The sequence below is a fragment of the Oncorhynchus keta genome, unplaced genomic scaffold, assembly GCF_023373465.1.
Source record: "Oncorhynchus keta strain PuntledgeMale-10-30-2019 unplaced genomic scaffold, Oket_V2 Un_scaffold_20273_pilon_pilon, whole genome shotgun sequence".
NCBI lineage: Eukaryota > Metazoa > Chordata > Actinopteri > Salmoniformes > Salmonidae > Oncorhynchus > Oncorhynchus keta.
Genome location: NW_026290856.1, coordinates 170,001 through 189,234, shown reverse-complemented (window position 1 = coordinate 189,234; position 19,234 = coordinate 170,001). Strand labels below are relative to the sequence as shown.

Here is a 19,234-nt window from a genome sequence, read left to right as displayed (position 1 = left end):
GTGATATATTATGGGGACACCTCTACATTATCACATATCCTCCAGTGATATATTATGGGGACACCTCTACATTATCACACTTCCTCCAGTGATATATTATGGGGACACCTCTACATTATCACACTTCCTCAGTGATATATTATGGGGACACCTTCTACATTATCACACTTCCTCCAGTGATATATTATGGGGACACCTCTACATTATCACACTTCCTCCAGTAATATATTATGGGGGACACCTTCTACATTATCACACTTCCTCCAGTGATATATTATGGGGACACCTCTACATTATCACACTTCCTCCAGTGGTATATTATGGGGACACCTCTACATTATCACACTTCCTCCAGTGGTATATTATGGGGGACACCTCTACATTATCACACTTCCTCCAGTGATATATTATGGGGACACCTCTACATTATCACACTTCCTCCAGTGTTATATTATGGGGACACCTCTACATTATCACACTTCCTCCAGTGATATATTATGGGGTACACCTCTACATTATCACACTTCAGTGATATATTATGGGGACACCTCTACATTATCACACTTCCTCCAGTGGTATATTATGGGGACACCTCTACATTATCACACTTCCTCCAGTGGTATATTATGGGGACACCTCTACATTATCACACTTCCTCCAGTGGTATATTATGGGGGACACCTCTACATTATCACACTTCCTCCAGTGATATATTATGGGGACACCTCTACATTATCACACTTCCTCCAGTGGTATATTATGGGGACACCTCTACATTATCACACTTCCTCCAGTGGTATATTATGGGACACCTCTACATTATCACACTTCCTCCAGTGGTATATTATGGGGACACCTCTACATTATCACACTTCCTCCAGTGATATATTATGGGGGACACCTCTACATTATCACACTTCCTCCAGTGGTATATTATGGGGGACACCTACATTATCACACTTCAGTGATATATTATGGGGGACACCTCTACATTATCACACTTCCTCCAGTGATATATTATGGGGGACACCTCTACATTATCACACTTCCTCCAGTGGTATATTATGGGGGGCACCTCTACATTATCACACTTCCTCCAGTGATATATTATGGGGGACACCTCTACATTATCACACTTCAGTGATATATTATGGGGACACCTCTACATTATCACACTTCCTCCAGTGATATATTATGGGGACACCTCTACATTATCACACTTCCTCCAGTGGTATTTTATGGGGGACACCTCTACATTATCACACTTCAGTGATATATTATGGGGACACCTCTACATTATCACACTTCCTCCAGTGATATATTATGGGGGACACCTCTACATTATCACACTTCAGTGATATATTATGGGGACACCTCTACATTATCACACTTCCCCCAGTGATATATTATGGGGGACACCTACATTATCACACTTCAGTGATATATTATGGGGACACCTCTACATTATCACACTTCCTCCAGTGATATATTATGGGGGACACCTCTACATTATCACACTTCCTCCAGTGATATATTATGGGGGACACCTCTACATTATCACACTTCCTCCAGTGATATATTATGGGGACACCTCTACATTATCACACTTCCTCCAGTGATATATTATGGGGACACCTCTACATTATCACACTTCCTCCAGTGATATATTATGGGGGACACCTCTACATTATCACACTTCCTCCAGTGATATATTATGGGGACACCTCTACATTATCACACTTCCTCCAGTGATATATTATGGGGGACACCTCTACATTATCACACTTCCTCCAGTGATATATTATGGGGGACACCTCTACATTATCACACTTCCTCCAGTGATATATTATGGGGACACCTCTACATTATCACACTTCCTCCAGTGATATATTATGGGGACACCTCTACATTATCACACTTCAGTGATATATTATGGGGACACCTCTACATTATCACACTTCCTCCAGTGATATATTATGGGGGACACCTCTACATTATCACACTTCAGTGATATATTATGGGGACACCTCTACATTATCACACTTCCTCCAGTGATATATTATGGGGACACCTCTACATTATCACACTTCCTCCAGTGGTATATTATGGGGACACCTCTACATTATCACACTTCCTCCAGTGGTATATTATGGGGGACACCTACATTATCACACTTCAGTGATATATTATGGGGGACACCTCTACATTATCACACTTCCTCCAGTGATATATTATGGGGGACACCTCTACATTATCACACTTCCTCCAGTGGTATATTATGGGGGACACCTCTACATTATCACACTTCCTCCAGTGATATATTATGGGGGACACCTCTACATTATCACACTTCCTCCAGTGGTATATTATGGGGGACACCTCTACATTATCACACTTCCTCCAGTGATATATTATGGGGGACACCTCTACATTATCACACTTCCTCCAGTGGTATATTATGGGGGACACCTCTACATTATCACACTTCCTCCAGTGATATATTATGGGGACACCTCTACATTATCACACTTCTCCAGTGATATATTATGGGGACACCTCTACATTATCACATTTCCTCCAGTGATATATTATGGGGGACACCTCTACATTATCACACTTCCTCCAGTGGTATATTATGGGGGACACCTCTACATTATCACACTTCCTCCAGTGATATATTATGGGGACACCTCTACATTATCACACTTCCTCCAGTGATATATTATGGGGACACCTCTACATTATCACACTTCAGTGATATATTATGGGGACACCTCTACATTATCACACTTCCTCCAGTGATATATTATGGGGACACCTCTACATTATCACACTTCCTCCAGTGGTATATTATGGGGACACCTCTACATTATCACACTTCCTCCAGTGGTATATTATGGGGGACACCTCTACATTATCACACTTCAGTGATATATTATGGGGGACACCTCTACATTATCACACTTCCTCCAGTGATATATTATGGGGGACACCTCTACATTATCACACTTCCTCCAGTGGTATATTATGGGGACACCTCTACATTATCACACTTCCTCCAGTGATATATTATGGGGGACACCTCTACATTATCACACTTCCTCCAGTGGTATATTATGGGGACACCTCTACATTATCACACTTCCTCCAGTGGTATATTATGGGGACACCTCTACATTATCACACTTCCTCCAGTGGTATATTATGGGGGACACCTCTACATTATCACACTTCCTCCAGTGGTATATTATGGGGACACTCTACATTATCACACTTCCTCCAGTGGTATATTATGGGGACACCTCTACATTATCACACTTCCTCCAGTGATATATTATGGGGGACACCTCTACATTATCACACTTCCTCCAGTGGTATATTATGGGGGACACCTCTACATTATCACACTTCCTCCAGTGATATATTATGGGGAACACCTCTAAATTATCACACTTCCTCCAGTGATATATTATGGGGGAAACCTCTACATTATCACACTTCCTCCAGTGGTATATTATGGGGACACCTCTACATTATCACACTTCCTCCAGTGATATGTTATGGGGACACCTCTACATTATCACACTTCCTCCAGTGATATATTATGGGGACACCTCTACATTATCACACTTCCTCCAGTGATATATTATGGGGACACCTCTACATTATCATATATTATGGGGACACCTTCCTCCAGTGATATATTATGGGGACACCTCTACATTATCACACTTCCTCCAGTGGTATTTTATGGGGGACACCTCTGCCCATTATCACACTTCAGTGATATATTATGGGGACACCTCTACATTATCACACTTCCTCCAGTGATATATTATGGGGACACCTCTACATTATCACACTTCAGTGATATATTATGGGGACACCTCTACATTATCACACTTCCTCCAGTGATATATTATGGGGACACCTCTACATTATCACACTTCCTCCAGTGGTATTTTATGGGGACACCTCTACATTATCACACTTCAGTGATATATTATGGGGACACCTCTACATTATCACACTTCCTCCAGTGATATATTATGGGGACACCTCTACATTATCACACTTCAGTGATATATTATGGGGACACCTCTACATTATCACACTTCAGTGATATATTATGGGGGACACCCTCTACATTATCACACTTCCTCCAGTGGTATATTATGGGGACACCTCTACATTATCACACTTCCTCCAGTGATATATTATGGGGGACACCTACATTATCACACTTCCTCCAGTGATATATTATGGGGACACCTCTACATTATCACTATCATTATCATTATCTCTCTCTTCCTCCTCTCTCGCCTCTCTCTCTCTCTCGCCTCTCTCTCTCTCGCCCTCTTCTCTCGCCTCTCTCTCTCTCGCCTCTCTTCTCGCCTCTCTCTCTCTCGACCTTCCCTCCTCTGCCCCTTTCCCCTCTCTCCTCCTTTCCCCTCTGCCTCTCTTTCCCACTCTCTCTCTTCTCCACTCCTCTCTCCTCTCTTTCTCCACTCTCTCCCTCTTCGCCTCTCTCTCTCCCCTTTCTCTCCACTCTCTCTCTTTCTCTCTCTCTCTCTCTTTCTCCTCTCCCCTTTCCCCTCTCCTTTTCCCCTCTGCCCCTTTCCCCTCTCCCTTTCCCCTCTGCCCCTTCTCTGCCCCTTTCCCCTCTCCCTTCTCTCTCTGCCCTATCTCTCCCCTCTGCCCCTTCCCCCTCTGCCCCTTCCCCCTCTGCCCCTTCCCCTCTCTCTCTCTCCCTCCTCTCTCTCCACTTCTCTCTCTCCCTCTCTCTCTCTCTCTCCTCTCTCTCTTCTCTCTCCACTCTAAATAAAGGTTAAAAATATTCTCTATATCTATAGATATCTCTCTCTCCACTACTATCTGTGTCTCTCTGATCTAACTGCAGTTCTCTCTTCCCTCTCCTCTCTCTGTAGGTGTCAGTCCTCTCTCTTCTACTCTCTACTCTCTCAACGAGAACTTCTCTCTCTCCACACTCTCTCTCTCCACACTCTCTCTCGCTCCACTCTCTCTCTCGCCACTCTCTCTCTCTTTTTACACACACGCACTCAGACAAGTGAAAAGACTTTGGCAGAGGGCCTTTTCACATTGAAGTTGAATCTGAGTCTGGGGGTCATTTCTCTGAAGTACGTTATGCTCTGCCAGTAACATTTCAAATGGAAATTCACTCATACATTATTTAACATGCATGTGTGTGCCAACAGCCCTGTTCCAGGACAGCGGTGCAGAAACCGGGCCCCAGCCAGAGCTCCACGCAGGGGGCAGGTCTCAGGAGAGACTGGCCCCATCCAGAGAACCCTTGAGCAGCCTGACCCAGCAGACACCCAGGCGACCCATAATGATCCAGGCAAGAGATTAATATCCAACCCTCCTCCGAAGTCTTCTGCCCCTTCCCCTCTGCCCCTTCCCCCTGCCCCTTCCCCCTGCCCCTTCCCCCTGCCCCTTCCCCCTGCCCCTTCCCCTCTGCCCCTTCCCCCTCTGCCCCTTCCCCTCTGCCCCTTCCCCTCTGCCCCTTCCCCCTCTGCCCCTTCCCCCTCTGCCCCTTCCCCCTCTGCCCCTTCTCCTCTGCCCCTTCTCCTCTGCCCCTTCCCCCTCTGCCCCTTCTCCTCTGCCCCTTCTCCTCTGCCCCTTCCCCTCTGCCCCTTCTCCTCTGCCCCTTCTCCTCTGCCCCTTCTCCTCTGCCCCTTCTCCTCTGCCCCTTCCCCTCTGCCCCTTCCCCTCTGCCCCTTCCCCTCTGCCCCTTCCCCTCTGCCCCTCTGCTCCTCTGACTTGCCTAGTTAAATAAAGGTTAAAAAATATTAATATATAGATATAGATATATCTCTAATGCTATGTGTGTGAATATATATATCCCCCTCTGCCCCCCTTGGCCCCCTGCCCCTTCCTCTGCCCCTTCCCTCTGCCCCTTCCCCTCTGCCCCTTCCCCTCTGCCCCTTCCCCTCTGCCCCTTCCCCTCTGCCCCTTCCCCTCTGCCCCTTCCCCTGCCCCTTCTCTGCCCCTTTGCCCCTTCCCCTCTGCCCCTTCTGCCCCTTCCCCTCTGCCCCTTCCCCTCTGCCCCTTCCCCTCTGCCCCTTCCCCTCTGCCCCTTCCCCTCTGCCCTTCCCCTCTGCCCCTTCCCCTCTGCCCCTTCCCCTCTGCCCCTTCCCCTCTGCCCCTTCCTTCTGCCCCTTCCCCCTGCCCCTTCCCCTCTGCCCCTTCCCCTCTGCCCCTTCCCCTCTGCCCCTTCCTCTGCCCCTTCCCCTCTGCCCCTTCCCCTCTGCCCCTTCCCTCTGCTTCCCCTCTGCCCCTTCCCCTCTGCCCCTTCCCCCCTCTGCCCCTTCCCCTCTTCCCCTCTGCCCCTTCCCCTCTGCCCCTTCCCCTCTGCCCCTTCCCCCTCTGCCCTTCCCCCTCTGCCCCTTCCCCCTCTGCCCCTTCCCCTCTGCCCCTTTCCCCTCTGCCCCTTCCCCCTCTGCCCCTTTCCCTCTGCCCCTTCCCCTCTGCCCCTTTCCCCTCTGCCCCTTTCCCCTCTGCCCCTTTCCCCTCTGCCCCTTTCCCTCTGCCCCTCTCCAGGCCCCTTCCCCCCCTCTGCCCCTTCCCCCTCTGCCCCCTTCCCCCTCTGCCCCTTCCCCCTCTGCCCCTTCCCCCTCTGCCCCTTCCCCCTTGCCCCTCCCCCTCTGCCCCTTCCCCCTCTGCCCCTTCCCCCTCTGCCCCTTCCCCCTCTGCCCCTTCCCCTCTGCCCCTTCCCCCTCTGCCCCTTCCCCCTCTGCCCCTTCCCTCTGCCCCTTCTCCTCTGCCCTTCCTCTGCCCCTTCTCCTCTGCCCCTTCTCCTCTGCCCCTTCCCTCTGCCCCTTCTCCTCTGCCCCTTCTCCCTCTGCCCCTTCTCCTCTGCCCCTTCTCCTCTGCCCCTTCCCCCTCTGCCCCTGGCTCCTCTGACTTGCCTAGTTAAATAAAGGTTAAAAAATATTAATATATAGATATATCTCTAATGCTATGTGTGTGAATATGATGATTGTAACATGCAGTTGTCCTTCCCCCCTGTCCTGTAGGTGTCAGTGTCCAACAGAAAAACCTCTCCAACGAGAAGTTCATGCTGAACATGCTCTACGCCAATAACTCCTCGGGTCTTCAGTCGACCGGCCGTCAGGCACTGGAGAGCCTCCCGGAGAGCCAGAGGACCACAGAGGGCTGGACAGGGCTGGTAGCAGTGTGAAGGAACGTCTATCTAGCCTCAAGGTAGGAATTCATTAGTGTTTTTTTATATCAATGTTCTGACTTTATTGAACAGAGAGAGAAGACAGTGGGGATCTGTTCTGACTTTATTGAACAGAGAGGGAAGACAGTGGTGATCTGTTCTGACTTTATTGAACAGAGAGAGGAATACAGTGGGGATCTGTTCTGACTTTATTGAACAGAGAGAGAGAGGAAGACAGTGGGGATCTGTTCTGACTTTATTGAACAGAGAGAGAGGAAGACAGTGGGGATCTGTTCTGACTTTATTGAACAGAGAGAGAGGAGGACAGTGGGGATCTGTTCTGACTTTATTGAACAGAGAGAGAGAGGAAGACAGTGGGGATCTGTTCTGACTTTATTGAACAGAGAGAGAGGAAGACAGTGGGGATCTGTTCTGACTTTATTGAACAGAGAGAGAGAGGAAGACAGTGGGGATCTGTTCTGACTTTATTGAACAGAGAGAGAGAGGAAGACGGTGGGGATCTGTTCTGACTTTATTGAACAGAGAGAGAGGAAGACAGTGGGGATCTGTTCTGACTTTATTGAACAGAGAGAGAGAGGATGACAGTGGGGAAGGTAGAACAGTGGAATAATTCAGTTTGAGACCTGACACTGTGGCTGGGACTGGTACACCACCCTGGGTAGAGTAATGAGGCCTGGGACTGGTACACCACCCTAGGTAGAGTAATGAGGCCTGACACTGTGTCTGGGACTGGTACACCACCCTGGGACTGGTACACCACCCTGGGACTGGTACACCACCCTGGGACTGGTACACCACCCTGGGTAGAGTAATGAGGTCTGGGACTGGTACACCACCCTCGGTAGAGTAATGAGGTCTGGGACTGGTACACCACCCTAGGTAGAGTAATGAGGTCTGGGACTGGTACACCACCCTAGGTAGAGTAATGAGGTCTGGGACTGGTACACCACCCTAGGTAGAGTAATGAGGCCTGGGACTGGTACACCACCCTAGGTAGAGTAATGAGGCCTGACACTGTGTCTGGGACTGGTCCACCACCCTGGGTAGAGTAATGAGGTCTGGGACTGGTACACCACCCTAGGTAGAGTAATGAGGTCTGGGACTGGTACACCACCCTAGGTAGAGTAATGAGGCCTGACACTGTGTCTGGGACTGGTACACCACCCTGGGACTGGTACACCACCCTAGGTAGAGTAATGAGGCCTGGGACTGGTACACCACCCTGGGACTGGTACACCACCCTGGGACTGGTACACCACCCTGGGACTGGTACACCACCCTAGACTGGTACACCACCCTGGGACTGGTACACCACCCTGGGACTGGTACACCACCCTGGGACTGGTACACCACCCTGGGACTGGTACACCACCCTAGGGAGAGTAATGAGGCCTGACACTCTGGCTGGGACTGGTACACCACCCTGGGACTGGCACACCACCCTAGGAAGAGTAATGAGGCCTGACACTGTGTCTGGGACTGGTACACCACCCTGGGACTGGTACACCACCCTGGGACTGGTACACCCCCTAGGTAGAGTAATGAGGCCTGGGACTGGTACACCACCCTGGGACTGGTACACCACCCTGGGACTGGTACACCACCCTGGGACTGGTACACCACCCTGGGACTGGTACACCACCCTGGGACTGGTACACCACCCTGGGACTGGTACACCACCCTGGGACTGGAACACCACCCTGGGACTGGTACACCACCCTGGGACTGGTACACCACCCTGGGACTGGTACACCACCCTGGGACTGGTACACCACCCTGGGACTGGTACACCACCCTGGGACTGGTACACCACCCTGGGACTGGTACACCACCCTAGGCCACATGGTAGAGATGAGTTTAACACCAGTCTTTCAGAATCCGTTAGTTGATGGGTTCTAGCTAGGGTCGATTTAATCGATAAATCGAAGTTTGTATTTTTTTTAAATAAATATGATAACAAATTATCGTTTTTCCCTTCAAAATATAGTAAGTCGTGTCCATGTCCACACTAGACACATGCTGACTGATCTATAGCAGAGTTAGAGATGAACACATGCTGACTGATCTATAGCAGAGTTAGAGATGAACACATGCTGACTGATCTATAGCAGAGTTAGAGATGAACACATGCTGACTGATCTATAGCAGAGTTAGAGATGAACACATGCTGACTGATCTATAGCAGAGTTAGAGATGAACACATGCTGACTGATCTATAGCAGAGTTAGAGATGAACACATGCTGACTGATCTATAGCAGAGTTAGAGATGAACACATGCTGACTGATCTATAGCAGAGTTAGAGATGAACACATGCTGACTGATCTATAGCAGAGTTAGAGATGAACACATGCTGACTGATCTATAGCAGAGTTAGAGATTAACACATGCTGACTGATCTATAGCAGAGTTAGAGATGAACACATGCTGACTGATCTATAGCAGAGTTAGAGATGAACACATGCTGACTGATCTATAGCAGAGTTAGAGATTAACACATGCTGACTGATCTATAGCAGAGTTAGAGATGAACACATGCTGACTGATCTATAGCAGAGTTACACAGCTGAACACATGCTGACTGATCTATAGCAGAGTTAGAGATGAACACATGCTGACTGATCTATAGCGGAGTTACACAGCTGAACACATGCTGACTGATCTATAGCAGAGTTAGAGATGAACACATGCTGACTGATCTATAGCAGAGTTAGAGATGAACACATGCTGACTGATCTATAGCAGTTACACAGCTGAACACATGCTGACTGATCTATAGCAGAGTTAGAGATGAACACATGCTGACTGATCTATAGCAGAGTTACACAGCTGAACACATGCTGACTGATCTATAGCAGAGTTACACAGCTGAACACATGCTGACTGATCTATAGCAGAGTTACACAGCTGAACACATGCTGACTGATCTATAGCAGAGTTACACAGCTGAACACATGCTGACTGATCTATAGCAGAGTTACACAGCTGAACACATGCTGACTGATCTATAGCAGAGTTACACAGCTGAACACATGCTGACTGATCTATAGCAGAGTTACACAGCTGAACACATGCTGACTGATCTATAGCAGAGTTACACAGATGAACACATGCTGACTGATCTATAGCAGAGTTACAGAGATGAACACATGCTGACTGATCTATAGCAGAGTTAGACAGCTGAACACATGCTGACTGATCTATAGCAGAGTTAGAGATGAACACATGCTGACTGATCTATAGCAGAGTTACACAGCTGAACACATGCTGACTGATCTATAGCAGAGTTACACAGCTGAACACATGCTGACTGATCTATAGCAGAGTTACACAGCTGAACACATGCTGACTGATCTATAGCAGAGTTACACAGCTGAACACATGCTGACTGATCTATAGCAGAGTTACACAGCTGAACACATGCTGACTGATCTATAGCAGAGTTAGACAGCTGAACACATGCTGACTGATCTATAGCAGAGTTAGACAGATGAACACATGCTGACTGATCTATAGCAGAGTTAGACAGATGAACACATGCTGACTGATCTATAGCAGAGTTACACAGCTGAACACATGCTGACTGATCTATAGCAGAGTTACACAGCTGAACACATGCTGACTGATCTATAGCAGAGTTACACAGCTGAACACATGCTGACTGATCTATAGCAGAGTTACACAGCTGAACACATGCTGACTGATCTATAGCAGAGTTACACAGCTGAACACATGCTGACTGATCTATAGCAGAGTTAGAGATGAACACATGCTGACTGATCTATAGCAGAGTTAGAGATGAGCACATGCTGACTGATCTATAGCAGAGTTAGAGATGAACACATGCTGACTGATCTATAGCAGAGTTACACAGCTCAACACATGCTGACTGATCTATAGCAGAGTTACACAGTGTTCATTTGAATTGAAATGCATTACTGATCTGTTCCCCCAGGCCCAGCAGGCCCAGCAGGCCCAGCCTCTACCCAGCGAGGACAGCAGTTCCCGGAGGGCAGAGCTGCAGGGTCTGGGTGGCAGTGCCCAGGCTGCGCGGGCCAGGCTGGCAGAGGAGCAGCAGCACAGGCGTGTCCGTCCGCAGTACAGCATCGACGCAGAGACCCACTCCCGAAACCTGGAGAAAACCCAGATGACCCCACTGGCCAGGGACAGACAGACGGACGCCTGGGACCAGCTCCAACCCAGCTCCAAAGCCCTGAAGATTAAAGACCTGGACTTCTCCGACCTCATGGAGGAGGAGGATATAGATGTTCTGGACGTGGACGTCTTCGACGTGGGTGTTGGTCGGCCCAGTGGTGGTGGTGGTGGCATCCCACCTCCTCCTCCACCTATTCCTGGACTAGCCTCCGCTCCTCCTCCTCCTCCTCCTCCCCGGGGCTCCGTTTATGAGTATCCCTCCTCCACCTCCTCCCCCACCGGGTGGAGGTCTCTGCTCCCCTCCTCCACCACCTCCTCCTGGAGCTCCCCCTTCCTCCTCCTCCTCCTCCTCCCAGACTCCAGACCCGGCCTTTGCCAAGAAGAGGAAGACGGTCAAGTTGTTCTGGAAGGAACTCAAACAGTCAGACAGTCCCAGGAAGTGTAAATTCGGACGCGGGACGGTGTGGGCGTCGCTGGATAAGGTCACCGTGGATACGGCCAAGCTGGAACACCTGTTTGAGTCCAAGGCCAAGGAGCTACCCGTGGCTCTAAAGGTGAGGCGTTACATCAGCTCGGAAATCACAAGATCAGATTCCATGTGTTTTTGTTGCTGTTTACACATGAAGGAAAATATCAGATAATTGGCAAAAGATCTGAATTGGACTCTCTGTGTAAACTATGTTAAGCTGTCTCAAGTATTTCAAACCAGGAATGAAGTCAAATAAATATTAACAGTTATCTCTGTTAATGATTTGACTTGACTTGGTGACTTGACGAGGTGACTTGACGAGGTGACTTGACGAGGTGACTTGACGGGTGACTTGACGAGGTGACTTGACGGGTGACTTGACGGGGTGACTTGACGAGGTGACTTGACGGGTGACTTGACGAGGTGACTTGACGGGTGACTTGACGGGGTGACTTGACGGGGTGACTTGACGGGGTGACTTGGGTGACTTGACGGGGTGACTTGACGGGGTGACTTGACGGGGTGACTTGGACGACTTGACGGGTGACTTGACGGGGTGACTTGACGGGGTGACTTGACGAGGTGACTTGACGAGGTGACTTGACTGGGTGACTTGACTGGGTGACTTGACTGGGTGACTTGACTGGGTGACTTGACTGGGTGACTTGACTGGGTGACTTGACTGGGTGACTTGACTGGGTGACTTGACTGGGTGACTTGACTGGGTGACTTGACTGGGTGACTTGACTGGGTGACTTGACTGGGTGACTTGACTGGGTGACTTGACGGGGTGACTTGACTGGGTGACTTGACTGGGTGACTTGACTGGGTGACTTGACTGGGTGACTTGACTGGGTGACTTGACTGGGTGACTTGACTGGGTGACTTGACGAGGTGACTTGACTGGGTGACTTGACTGGGTGACTTGACAGGTGACTTGACGAGGTGACTTGACGGGTGACTTGTGACTTGACGAGGTGACTTGACGAGGTGACTTGAATCTTTTCTCTGTTCGTCCCTGCAGAAAGGATCAGAAGTGAAGAAAGCAGAGATTCTGGTGTTGGACTCTAAGAGGAGTAACAGCATCAACATCGGCATGACCGTACTTTCTTACCAGCTGTCCACGTCATCAGGACCGCCATCCTCAACTTTGACGAGTTCGCCATCAACAAGGAGGGCATCGAGGTGATACTGTCTTTCTACCACCGGGTGGCGATGTTACCCTTTGGAATCACTGTTGAATAGGATCTGTAGGTGCTGTTTACACCACAGGACCAGTGCACTCTGACATTGAACATCGGTGACCTGCATAGGGTTCAGGAGGAGAAGTCCACTATTTCTCTCGTGTGGTTGAATGAATGTTTACTGTCAACGATGTTTACCTGAACATCACTCTGTTAGCACCTTCTATTGTGTTATAACAACATGTCTACTACTCACACTTTCTTAGTCCTCTGATTTTCCTTTCACTGGTGGTACAAAGCCATGCCTCTAGTCCTCTGTTCCAGTCATCTCTCTCTCTAGAAACACCATGCCTCCAGTCCTCTGTTCCATTCATCCCTCTCCTCTCTCTCTCTCTCTCTCTCTCCTCTAGAAACATGCCTCAGTGCATCTCCAGTCCTCTGTTCCAGTCATCCTCTCTCTCTCTTTCTCCCTCTAGAAACACCATGCCTCTAGTCCTCTGTTCCAGTCATCTCTCTCTCTCTCTCTCTCTCTCTCTCTCTCTCTCTCTCTCTCTCTCTCTCTCACCATGCTCTAGTCCTCTGTCTCTCTCAATCTCTCTGTCTCTTCCTTCCTCTTCTCCCTCTAGAAACATCATGCCTCCTCCTCTAACTCCAGTCATCTGTTGTCTTGTAGAAAATCTCTGACGATGACTCCTTCTAGGAGGAGAAGCAGAAGATCCAGGAGGCTCAGCTGGCCAACCCGGACGTCCCCCTGGGCTCAGCAGAACAGTTCCTCCTCACCCTGTCCTCCATCAGCGCCTCAGCGCTGTTCGACTACAGCTCTGGGCCTCAAACTCAACTATGAAACCCTGGAGAAGGTAGGATCGGGGTGCAGTCTGTTCTGCTCTCACTATGGAATAGTCCTCGTCCTCTCCTGCAGAAACTGATCCTTCTGTGGTCCTTCTGTGGCTCAGTTGGTAGAGCATGGCGCTTGTAACGCCAGGGTAGTGGGTCATCGCTTCCCGGGACCACCCATACGTAGAATGTATGCACACATGACTGTAAGTCGCTTTGGATAAAAGCGTCAGCTAAATGGCATATATTATTATTATTATTATTATCTGGGACCAGGCTAGTGTTCTGCTAGTCTCATTATGGAATAGTCCTCATGCAGAAACTGATCTAGGACCAGGCTAGTGTTCTGCTAGTCTCATTATGGAATAGTCCTCATGCAGAAACTGATCTGGGACCAGGCTAGTGTTCTGCTCGTCTCTACACAGCTGTACATCATCTTCACGCTCTTCCTGTCATCTGTCATCATGTGCTGTAGGAACCAGGAGTATCCAACACCTCCCCAGGTGAACGGCGTTAGTCAGTGTCAGTTAGTCACACACACACACACACACACACACACACACACACACATGAGGAGAGAGAGAACACCACACCCTCGGACACCACACACCACACACACAGTGTGTCACACAGCTACACACACACCTCCCCAGGTGAGCCTCTCTTCGTCTCTGTAGAGAGATAGCTGAGCCTCTCTTCGTCTCTGTAGAGGAGATAGCTGAGCCTCTTCGTCTCTGTACAGGAGATAGCTGAGCCTCTCTTCGTCTCTGTACAGGAGATAGCTGAGCCTCTCTTCATCTCTGTACAGGAGATAGCTGAGCCTCTCTTCGTCTCTGTACAGGAGATAGCTGAGCCTCTCTTCGTCTCTGTACAGGAGATAGCTGAGCCTCCCTTTGTCTCTGAATGTTGTTCATCTCTTTGTCTCTGTACAGGAGATAGCTGAGCCTCTCTTCGTCTCTGTACAGGAGATAGCTGAGCCTCTCTTCGTCTCTGTACAGGAGATAGCTGAGCCTCTCTTCGTCTCTGAATGTTGTTCTTCTCTTTGTCTCTGTACAGGAGATAGCGGAGCCTCTCTTCGACCTGAAACTAGGCATGGAGCAGCTCGCCAAAAACAAAACCTTTAAGCGCATCCTAGCAACGCTTTTGGCCATTGGAAACTTCCTCAACAGTACCAGTGTAAGTGTGTTCTTTTGTCTACGTCCCAAATAGAGACCCTGTTTCCTGTATAGTGCACTACTGTTGACCAGAGCCTATAGGGCGTTATAGGGCACTACTGTTGACCAGGGCCCATAGGGCTCTACTGTTGACCAGGGCCCATAGGGCTGTATAGGGCACTACTGTTGACCAGGGCCCATAGGGCTGTATAGGGGACTACTGTTGACCAGGGCCCATAGGGCTGTATAGGGCACTACTGTTGACCAGGGCCCATAGGGCTGTATAGGGCACTACTGTTGACCAGGGCCCATAGGGCTGTATAGGGGACTACTGTTGACCAGGGCCCATAGGGCTGTATAGGGCACTACTGTTGACCAGGGCCCATAGGGCTGTATAGGGCACTACTGTTGACCAGGGCCCATAGGGCTGTATAGGGCACTACTGTTGACCTGGGCCCATAGGGCTGTATATGGCACTACTGTTGACCAGGGCCCATAGGGCTGTATAGGGCACTACTGTTGACCAGGGCCCATAGGGCTGTATAGGGCACTACTGTTGACCAGGGCCCATAGGGCTGTATAGGGACTACTGTTGACCAGGGCCCATAGGGCTGTATAGGGGACTACTGTTGACCAGGGCCCATAGGGCTGTATAGGGCACTACTGTTGAGCAGGGCCCATAGGGCTGTATAGGGCACCAGGGCCCATAGGGCTGTATAGGGCACTACTGTTGACCAGGGCCCATAGGGCTGTATAGGGCACTACTGTTGACCAGGGCCCATAGGGCACTACTGTTGACCAGAGCCCATAGGGCTGTATAGGGCACTACTGTTGACCAGGGCCCATAGGGCTGTATAGGGCACTACTGTTGACCAGGGCCCATAGGGCTGTATAGGGCACTACTGTTGACCAGGGCCCATAGGGCTGTATAGGGCACTACTGTTGACCAGGGCCCATAGGGCTGTATAGGGCACTACTGTTGACCAGGGCCCATAGGGCTGTATAGGGCACTACTGTTGACCAGGGCCCATAGGGCTGTATAGGGCACTACTGTTGACCAGGGCCCATAGGGCTGTATAGGGGACTACTGTTGACCAGGGGCCCATAGGGCACTACTGTTGACCAGGGCCCATAGGGCTGTATAGGGCACTACTGTTGACCAGGGCCCATAGGGCTGTATAGAGGACTACTGTTGACCAGGGCCCATAGGGCTGTATAGGGGACTACTGTTGACCAGGGCCCATAGGGCTGTATAGGGGACTACTGTTGACCAGGGCCCATAGGGCTGTATAGGGACTACTGTTGACCAGGGCCCATAGGGCACTACTGTTGACCAGGGCCCATAGGGCTGTATAGGGCACTACTGTTGACCAGGGCCCATAGGGCTGTATAGGGCACTACTGTTGACCAGGGCCCATAGGGCTGTATAGGGCACTACTGTTGACCAGATCCCATAGGGCTGTATAGGGCACAAGCAGTGTGCACGAACCCGCCCACCTGAGGAGCTGTCTTTGTCAGACATCTACTTCCTGTGTTCGAGGGGGGTTGCCAAAACATCTACTTCCTGTGTTTGAGGGGGGTGCCAAAAACATCTACTTCCTGTGTATGAGGGGGGGTGCCAAAAACATCCACTTCCTGTGTTTGAGGGGGGGTGCCAAAAACATCTACTTCCTGTGTATGAGGGGGGGATGCCAAAAACATCTACTTCCTGTGTATGAGGGGGGGGTGCCAAAAACATCTACTTCCTGTGTTTGAGGGGGTGCCAAAAACATCTACTTCCTGTGTTTGAGGGGGGCAAAAACATCCACTTCCTGTGTTTGAGGGGGGATGCCGAAAACATCTACTTCCTGTGTATGAGGGGGGATGCCAAAAACATCTACTTCCTGTGTTTGAGGGGGGGTGCCAAAAACATCTACTTCCTGTGTATGAGGGGGGGTGCCAAATAAAATAATAATAATAATATAATATAATAATAATATAATATAATATAATAATAATAATAATAAAACAAAAACATCCACTTCCTGTGTTTGAGGGGGATGCCAAAACATCTACTTCCTGTGTTTGAGGGGGGTGGCAAAAACATCTACTTCCTGTGTTTGAGGGGGGGGATGCAAAAACATCTACTTCCTGTGTTTGAGGGGCAGGGGGGCAAAAACATCTACTTCCTGTGTATGAGGGGGTGGTGCCAAAAACATCTACTTCCTGTGTTTGAGGGGGGATGCCAGAAACATCAACTTCCTGTGTTTGAGGTGGGGGGGGCCAAAAACATCTACTTCCTGTGTATGAGGGGGGTGCAAAAACATCTACTTCCTGTGTTTGAGGGGGATGCCAAAAACATCTACTTCCTGTGTTTGAGGGGGGTGCCAAAAACATCTACTTGCTGTGTTTGAGGGGTGGGGGGTGCCAAAAACATCTACTTCCTGTGTTTGAGGGGGGATGCCAAAAACATCTACTTCCTGTGTTTGAGGGGGGTGTAAAAACATCTACTTGCTGTGTTTGAGGGGGGATGCCAAAACATCTACTTGCTGTGTTTGAGGGGGAGATGCCAAAAATATCTACTTCCTGTGTTTGAGGGGAAGGGGATGCCAAAAACATCTACTTCCTGTGTTTGAGGGAAGGGGATGCCAAAACATCTACTTCCTGTGTTTGAGTGGGGTGCCAAAAACATCTACTTCCTGTGTTTGAGGGGGGGGATGCCAAAAACATCTACTTCCTGTGTTTGAGGGGATGCCAAAAACATCTACTTCCTGTGTTTGAGTGGGGGGTGCCAAAAACATCTACTTCCTGTGTTTGAGGGGAGGGGGATGCAAAAACATCTACTTCCTGTGTTTGAGGGGGTGTGCAATGACTGAAGGGATTAGATTGAACCAACTGATAATAGGTGAACTACGTGCTGTCTGGAGCAGCTTCATGGTCCACATCACCTGTATGGCTTCACAAGGACTTGGTGCTCAGCTGAGGAGGAGATGTTGATCCAAAGCATCACCTGTATGGCTTATTTACTGTTTATTGGTAGATGGGTTGATTGCTGGAGTTTTGACTGTAATGTCCACATCACCCTGTCTGACTGCCTGTCTCTCTGTGTCTGTCTCTGTGTCTGTCTCTCTGTGTCTGTCTCTCTGTGTCTGTCTCTCTGTGTCTGTCTCAGCTCTGATTTTCTGTCTGTACGTGTCTGTCTCTTCTCTGTCCCCGTGCTCTCTGTCCCTCCCCTCTTTCCCTCTGTCTCACTGCCCCTGTCTCTCTGTCTCTCTGTGTCTGTCTCTCTCTCTCTGGTCCACATCACCTGTCCCCCTCTCTCTGTCTCTCTGTCTGTCTCTCTCTCTCTCTCTGCCCCCTCAGCTTCTGTCTCATCACCTGTCTGTCTCACTCTCTCTCTGGACTACGTGCTGTCTGTCTCTCTGTCTGTCTCTCTCTCTCTGTCCCATCACTCTGTCCCCTCCCCTCTTTCCCTCTGTCTCTCTGCCCCCTCTCTCTGTCTCTGTGTCTGGTCCCCATCTCTGTATCTCTCTCTGTCTCTCTGTCTGTCTCTGTCTGTCTCAGCTTCTGTGTCTGTCTCATCTGTGTCTGTCTCTCTGTGTCTGTCTGGAGTGTCAGCTCTCTGGTCCACATCACTCTCTGGCTCTCTCTGGACTCGTGCTGTCTGGAGCAGCTTCATGGTCCACATCACCTGTATGGCTTCACAAGGACTACGTGCTGTCTGGAGCAGCTTCTCTGGTCCACATCACCTGTCTCTCTTCACAAGGACTCTGCTGTCTGGAGCTTCTCTCAGCTTCATGGTCCACATCACCTGTATGGCTTCTCTGCCCCTCTCTGTCTCTCTGTCTGGAGCAGCTTCTCTCTCTCCACATCACCTGTCTGGCTCTCTCTCTGTCTCTCTGTCTGGAGCTTCTGGTCCACTCACCTGTATGGCTTCACAAGGACTACGTGCTGTCTGTAGCAGCTTCTGGTCTCTCTCACCTGTCTGGCTTCTGCAAGGACTTGCTGTCTGCCTCTCTCTGCCTCTCTCTGCCTCTCTCTCTCTCTCTCTGCCTCTCTGTCTCTGCCTCTCTGTCTCTCTGCCTCTCTGCCACTCTGCCTCTCTCTGCTGTCTGTCTCTCTGTTGCTCTGCCTCTGCCTTGCTCTGCCTGTCTCTGACTGCCTTCTCTGCTCTGCCTCTGTCTGCCTCTGCTTCTGTTGCTCTGTCTCCTCTCTGCCTCTGCCTCTCTCTCTGCCTCTGCTCTCTCTGTGTCTGT

At 49.8% G+C, this 19,234-nt stretch overlaps 1 pseudogene; it reads left to right on the top strand.

Moving 5' to 3' along the window:
• The first annotated feature begins 5,196 nt into the window (after positions 1–5,196).
• LOC127928045 (FH1/FH2 domain-containing protein 3-like) overlaps positions 5,197–19,234 on the top strand; it is a 46,793-nt pseudogene continuing 32,755 nt past the window's right edge.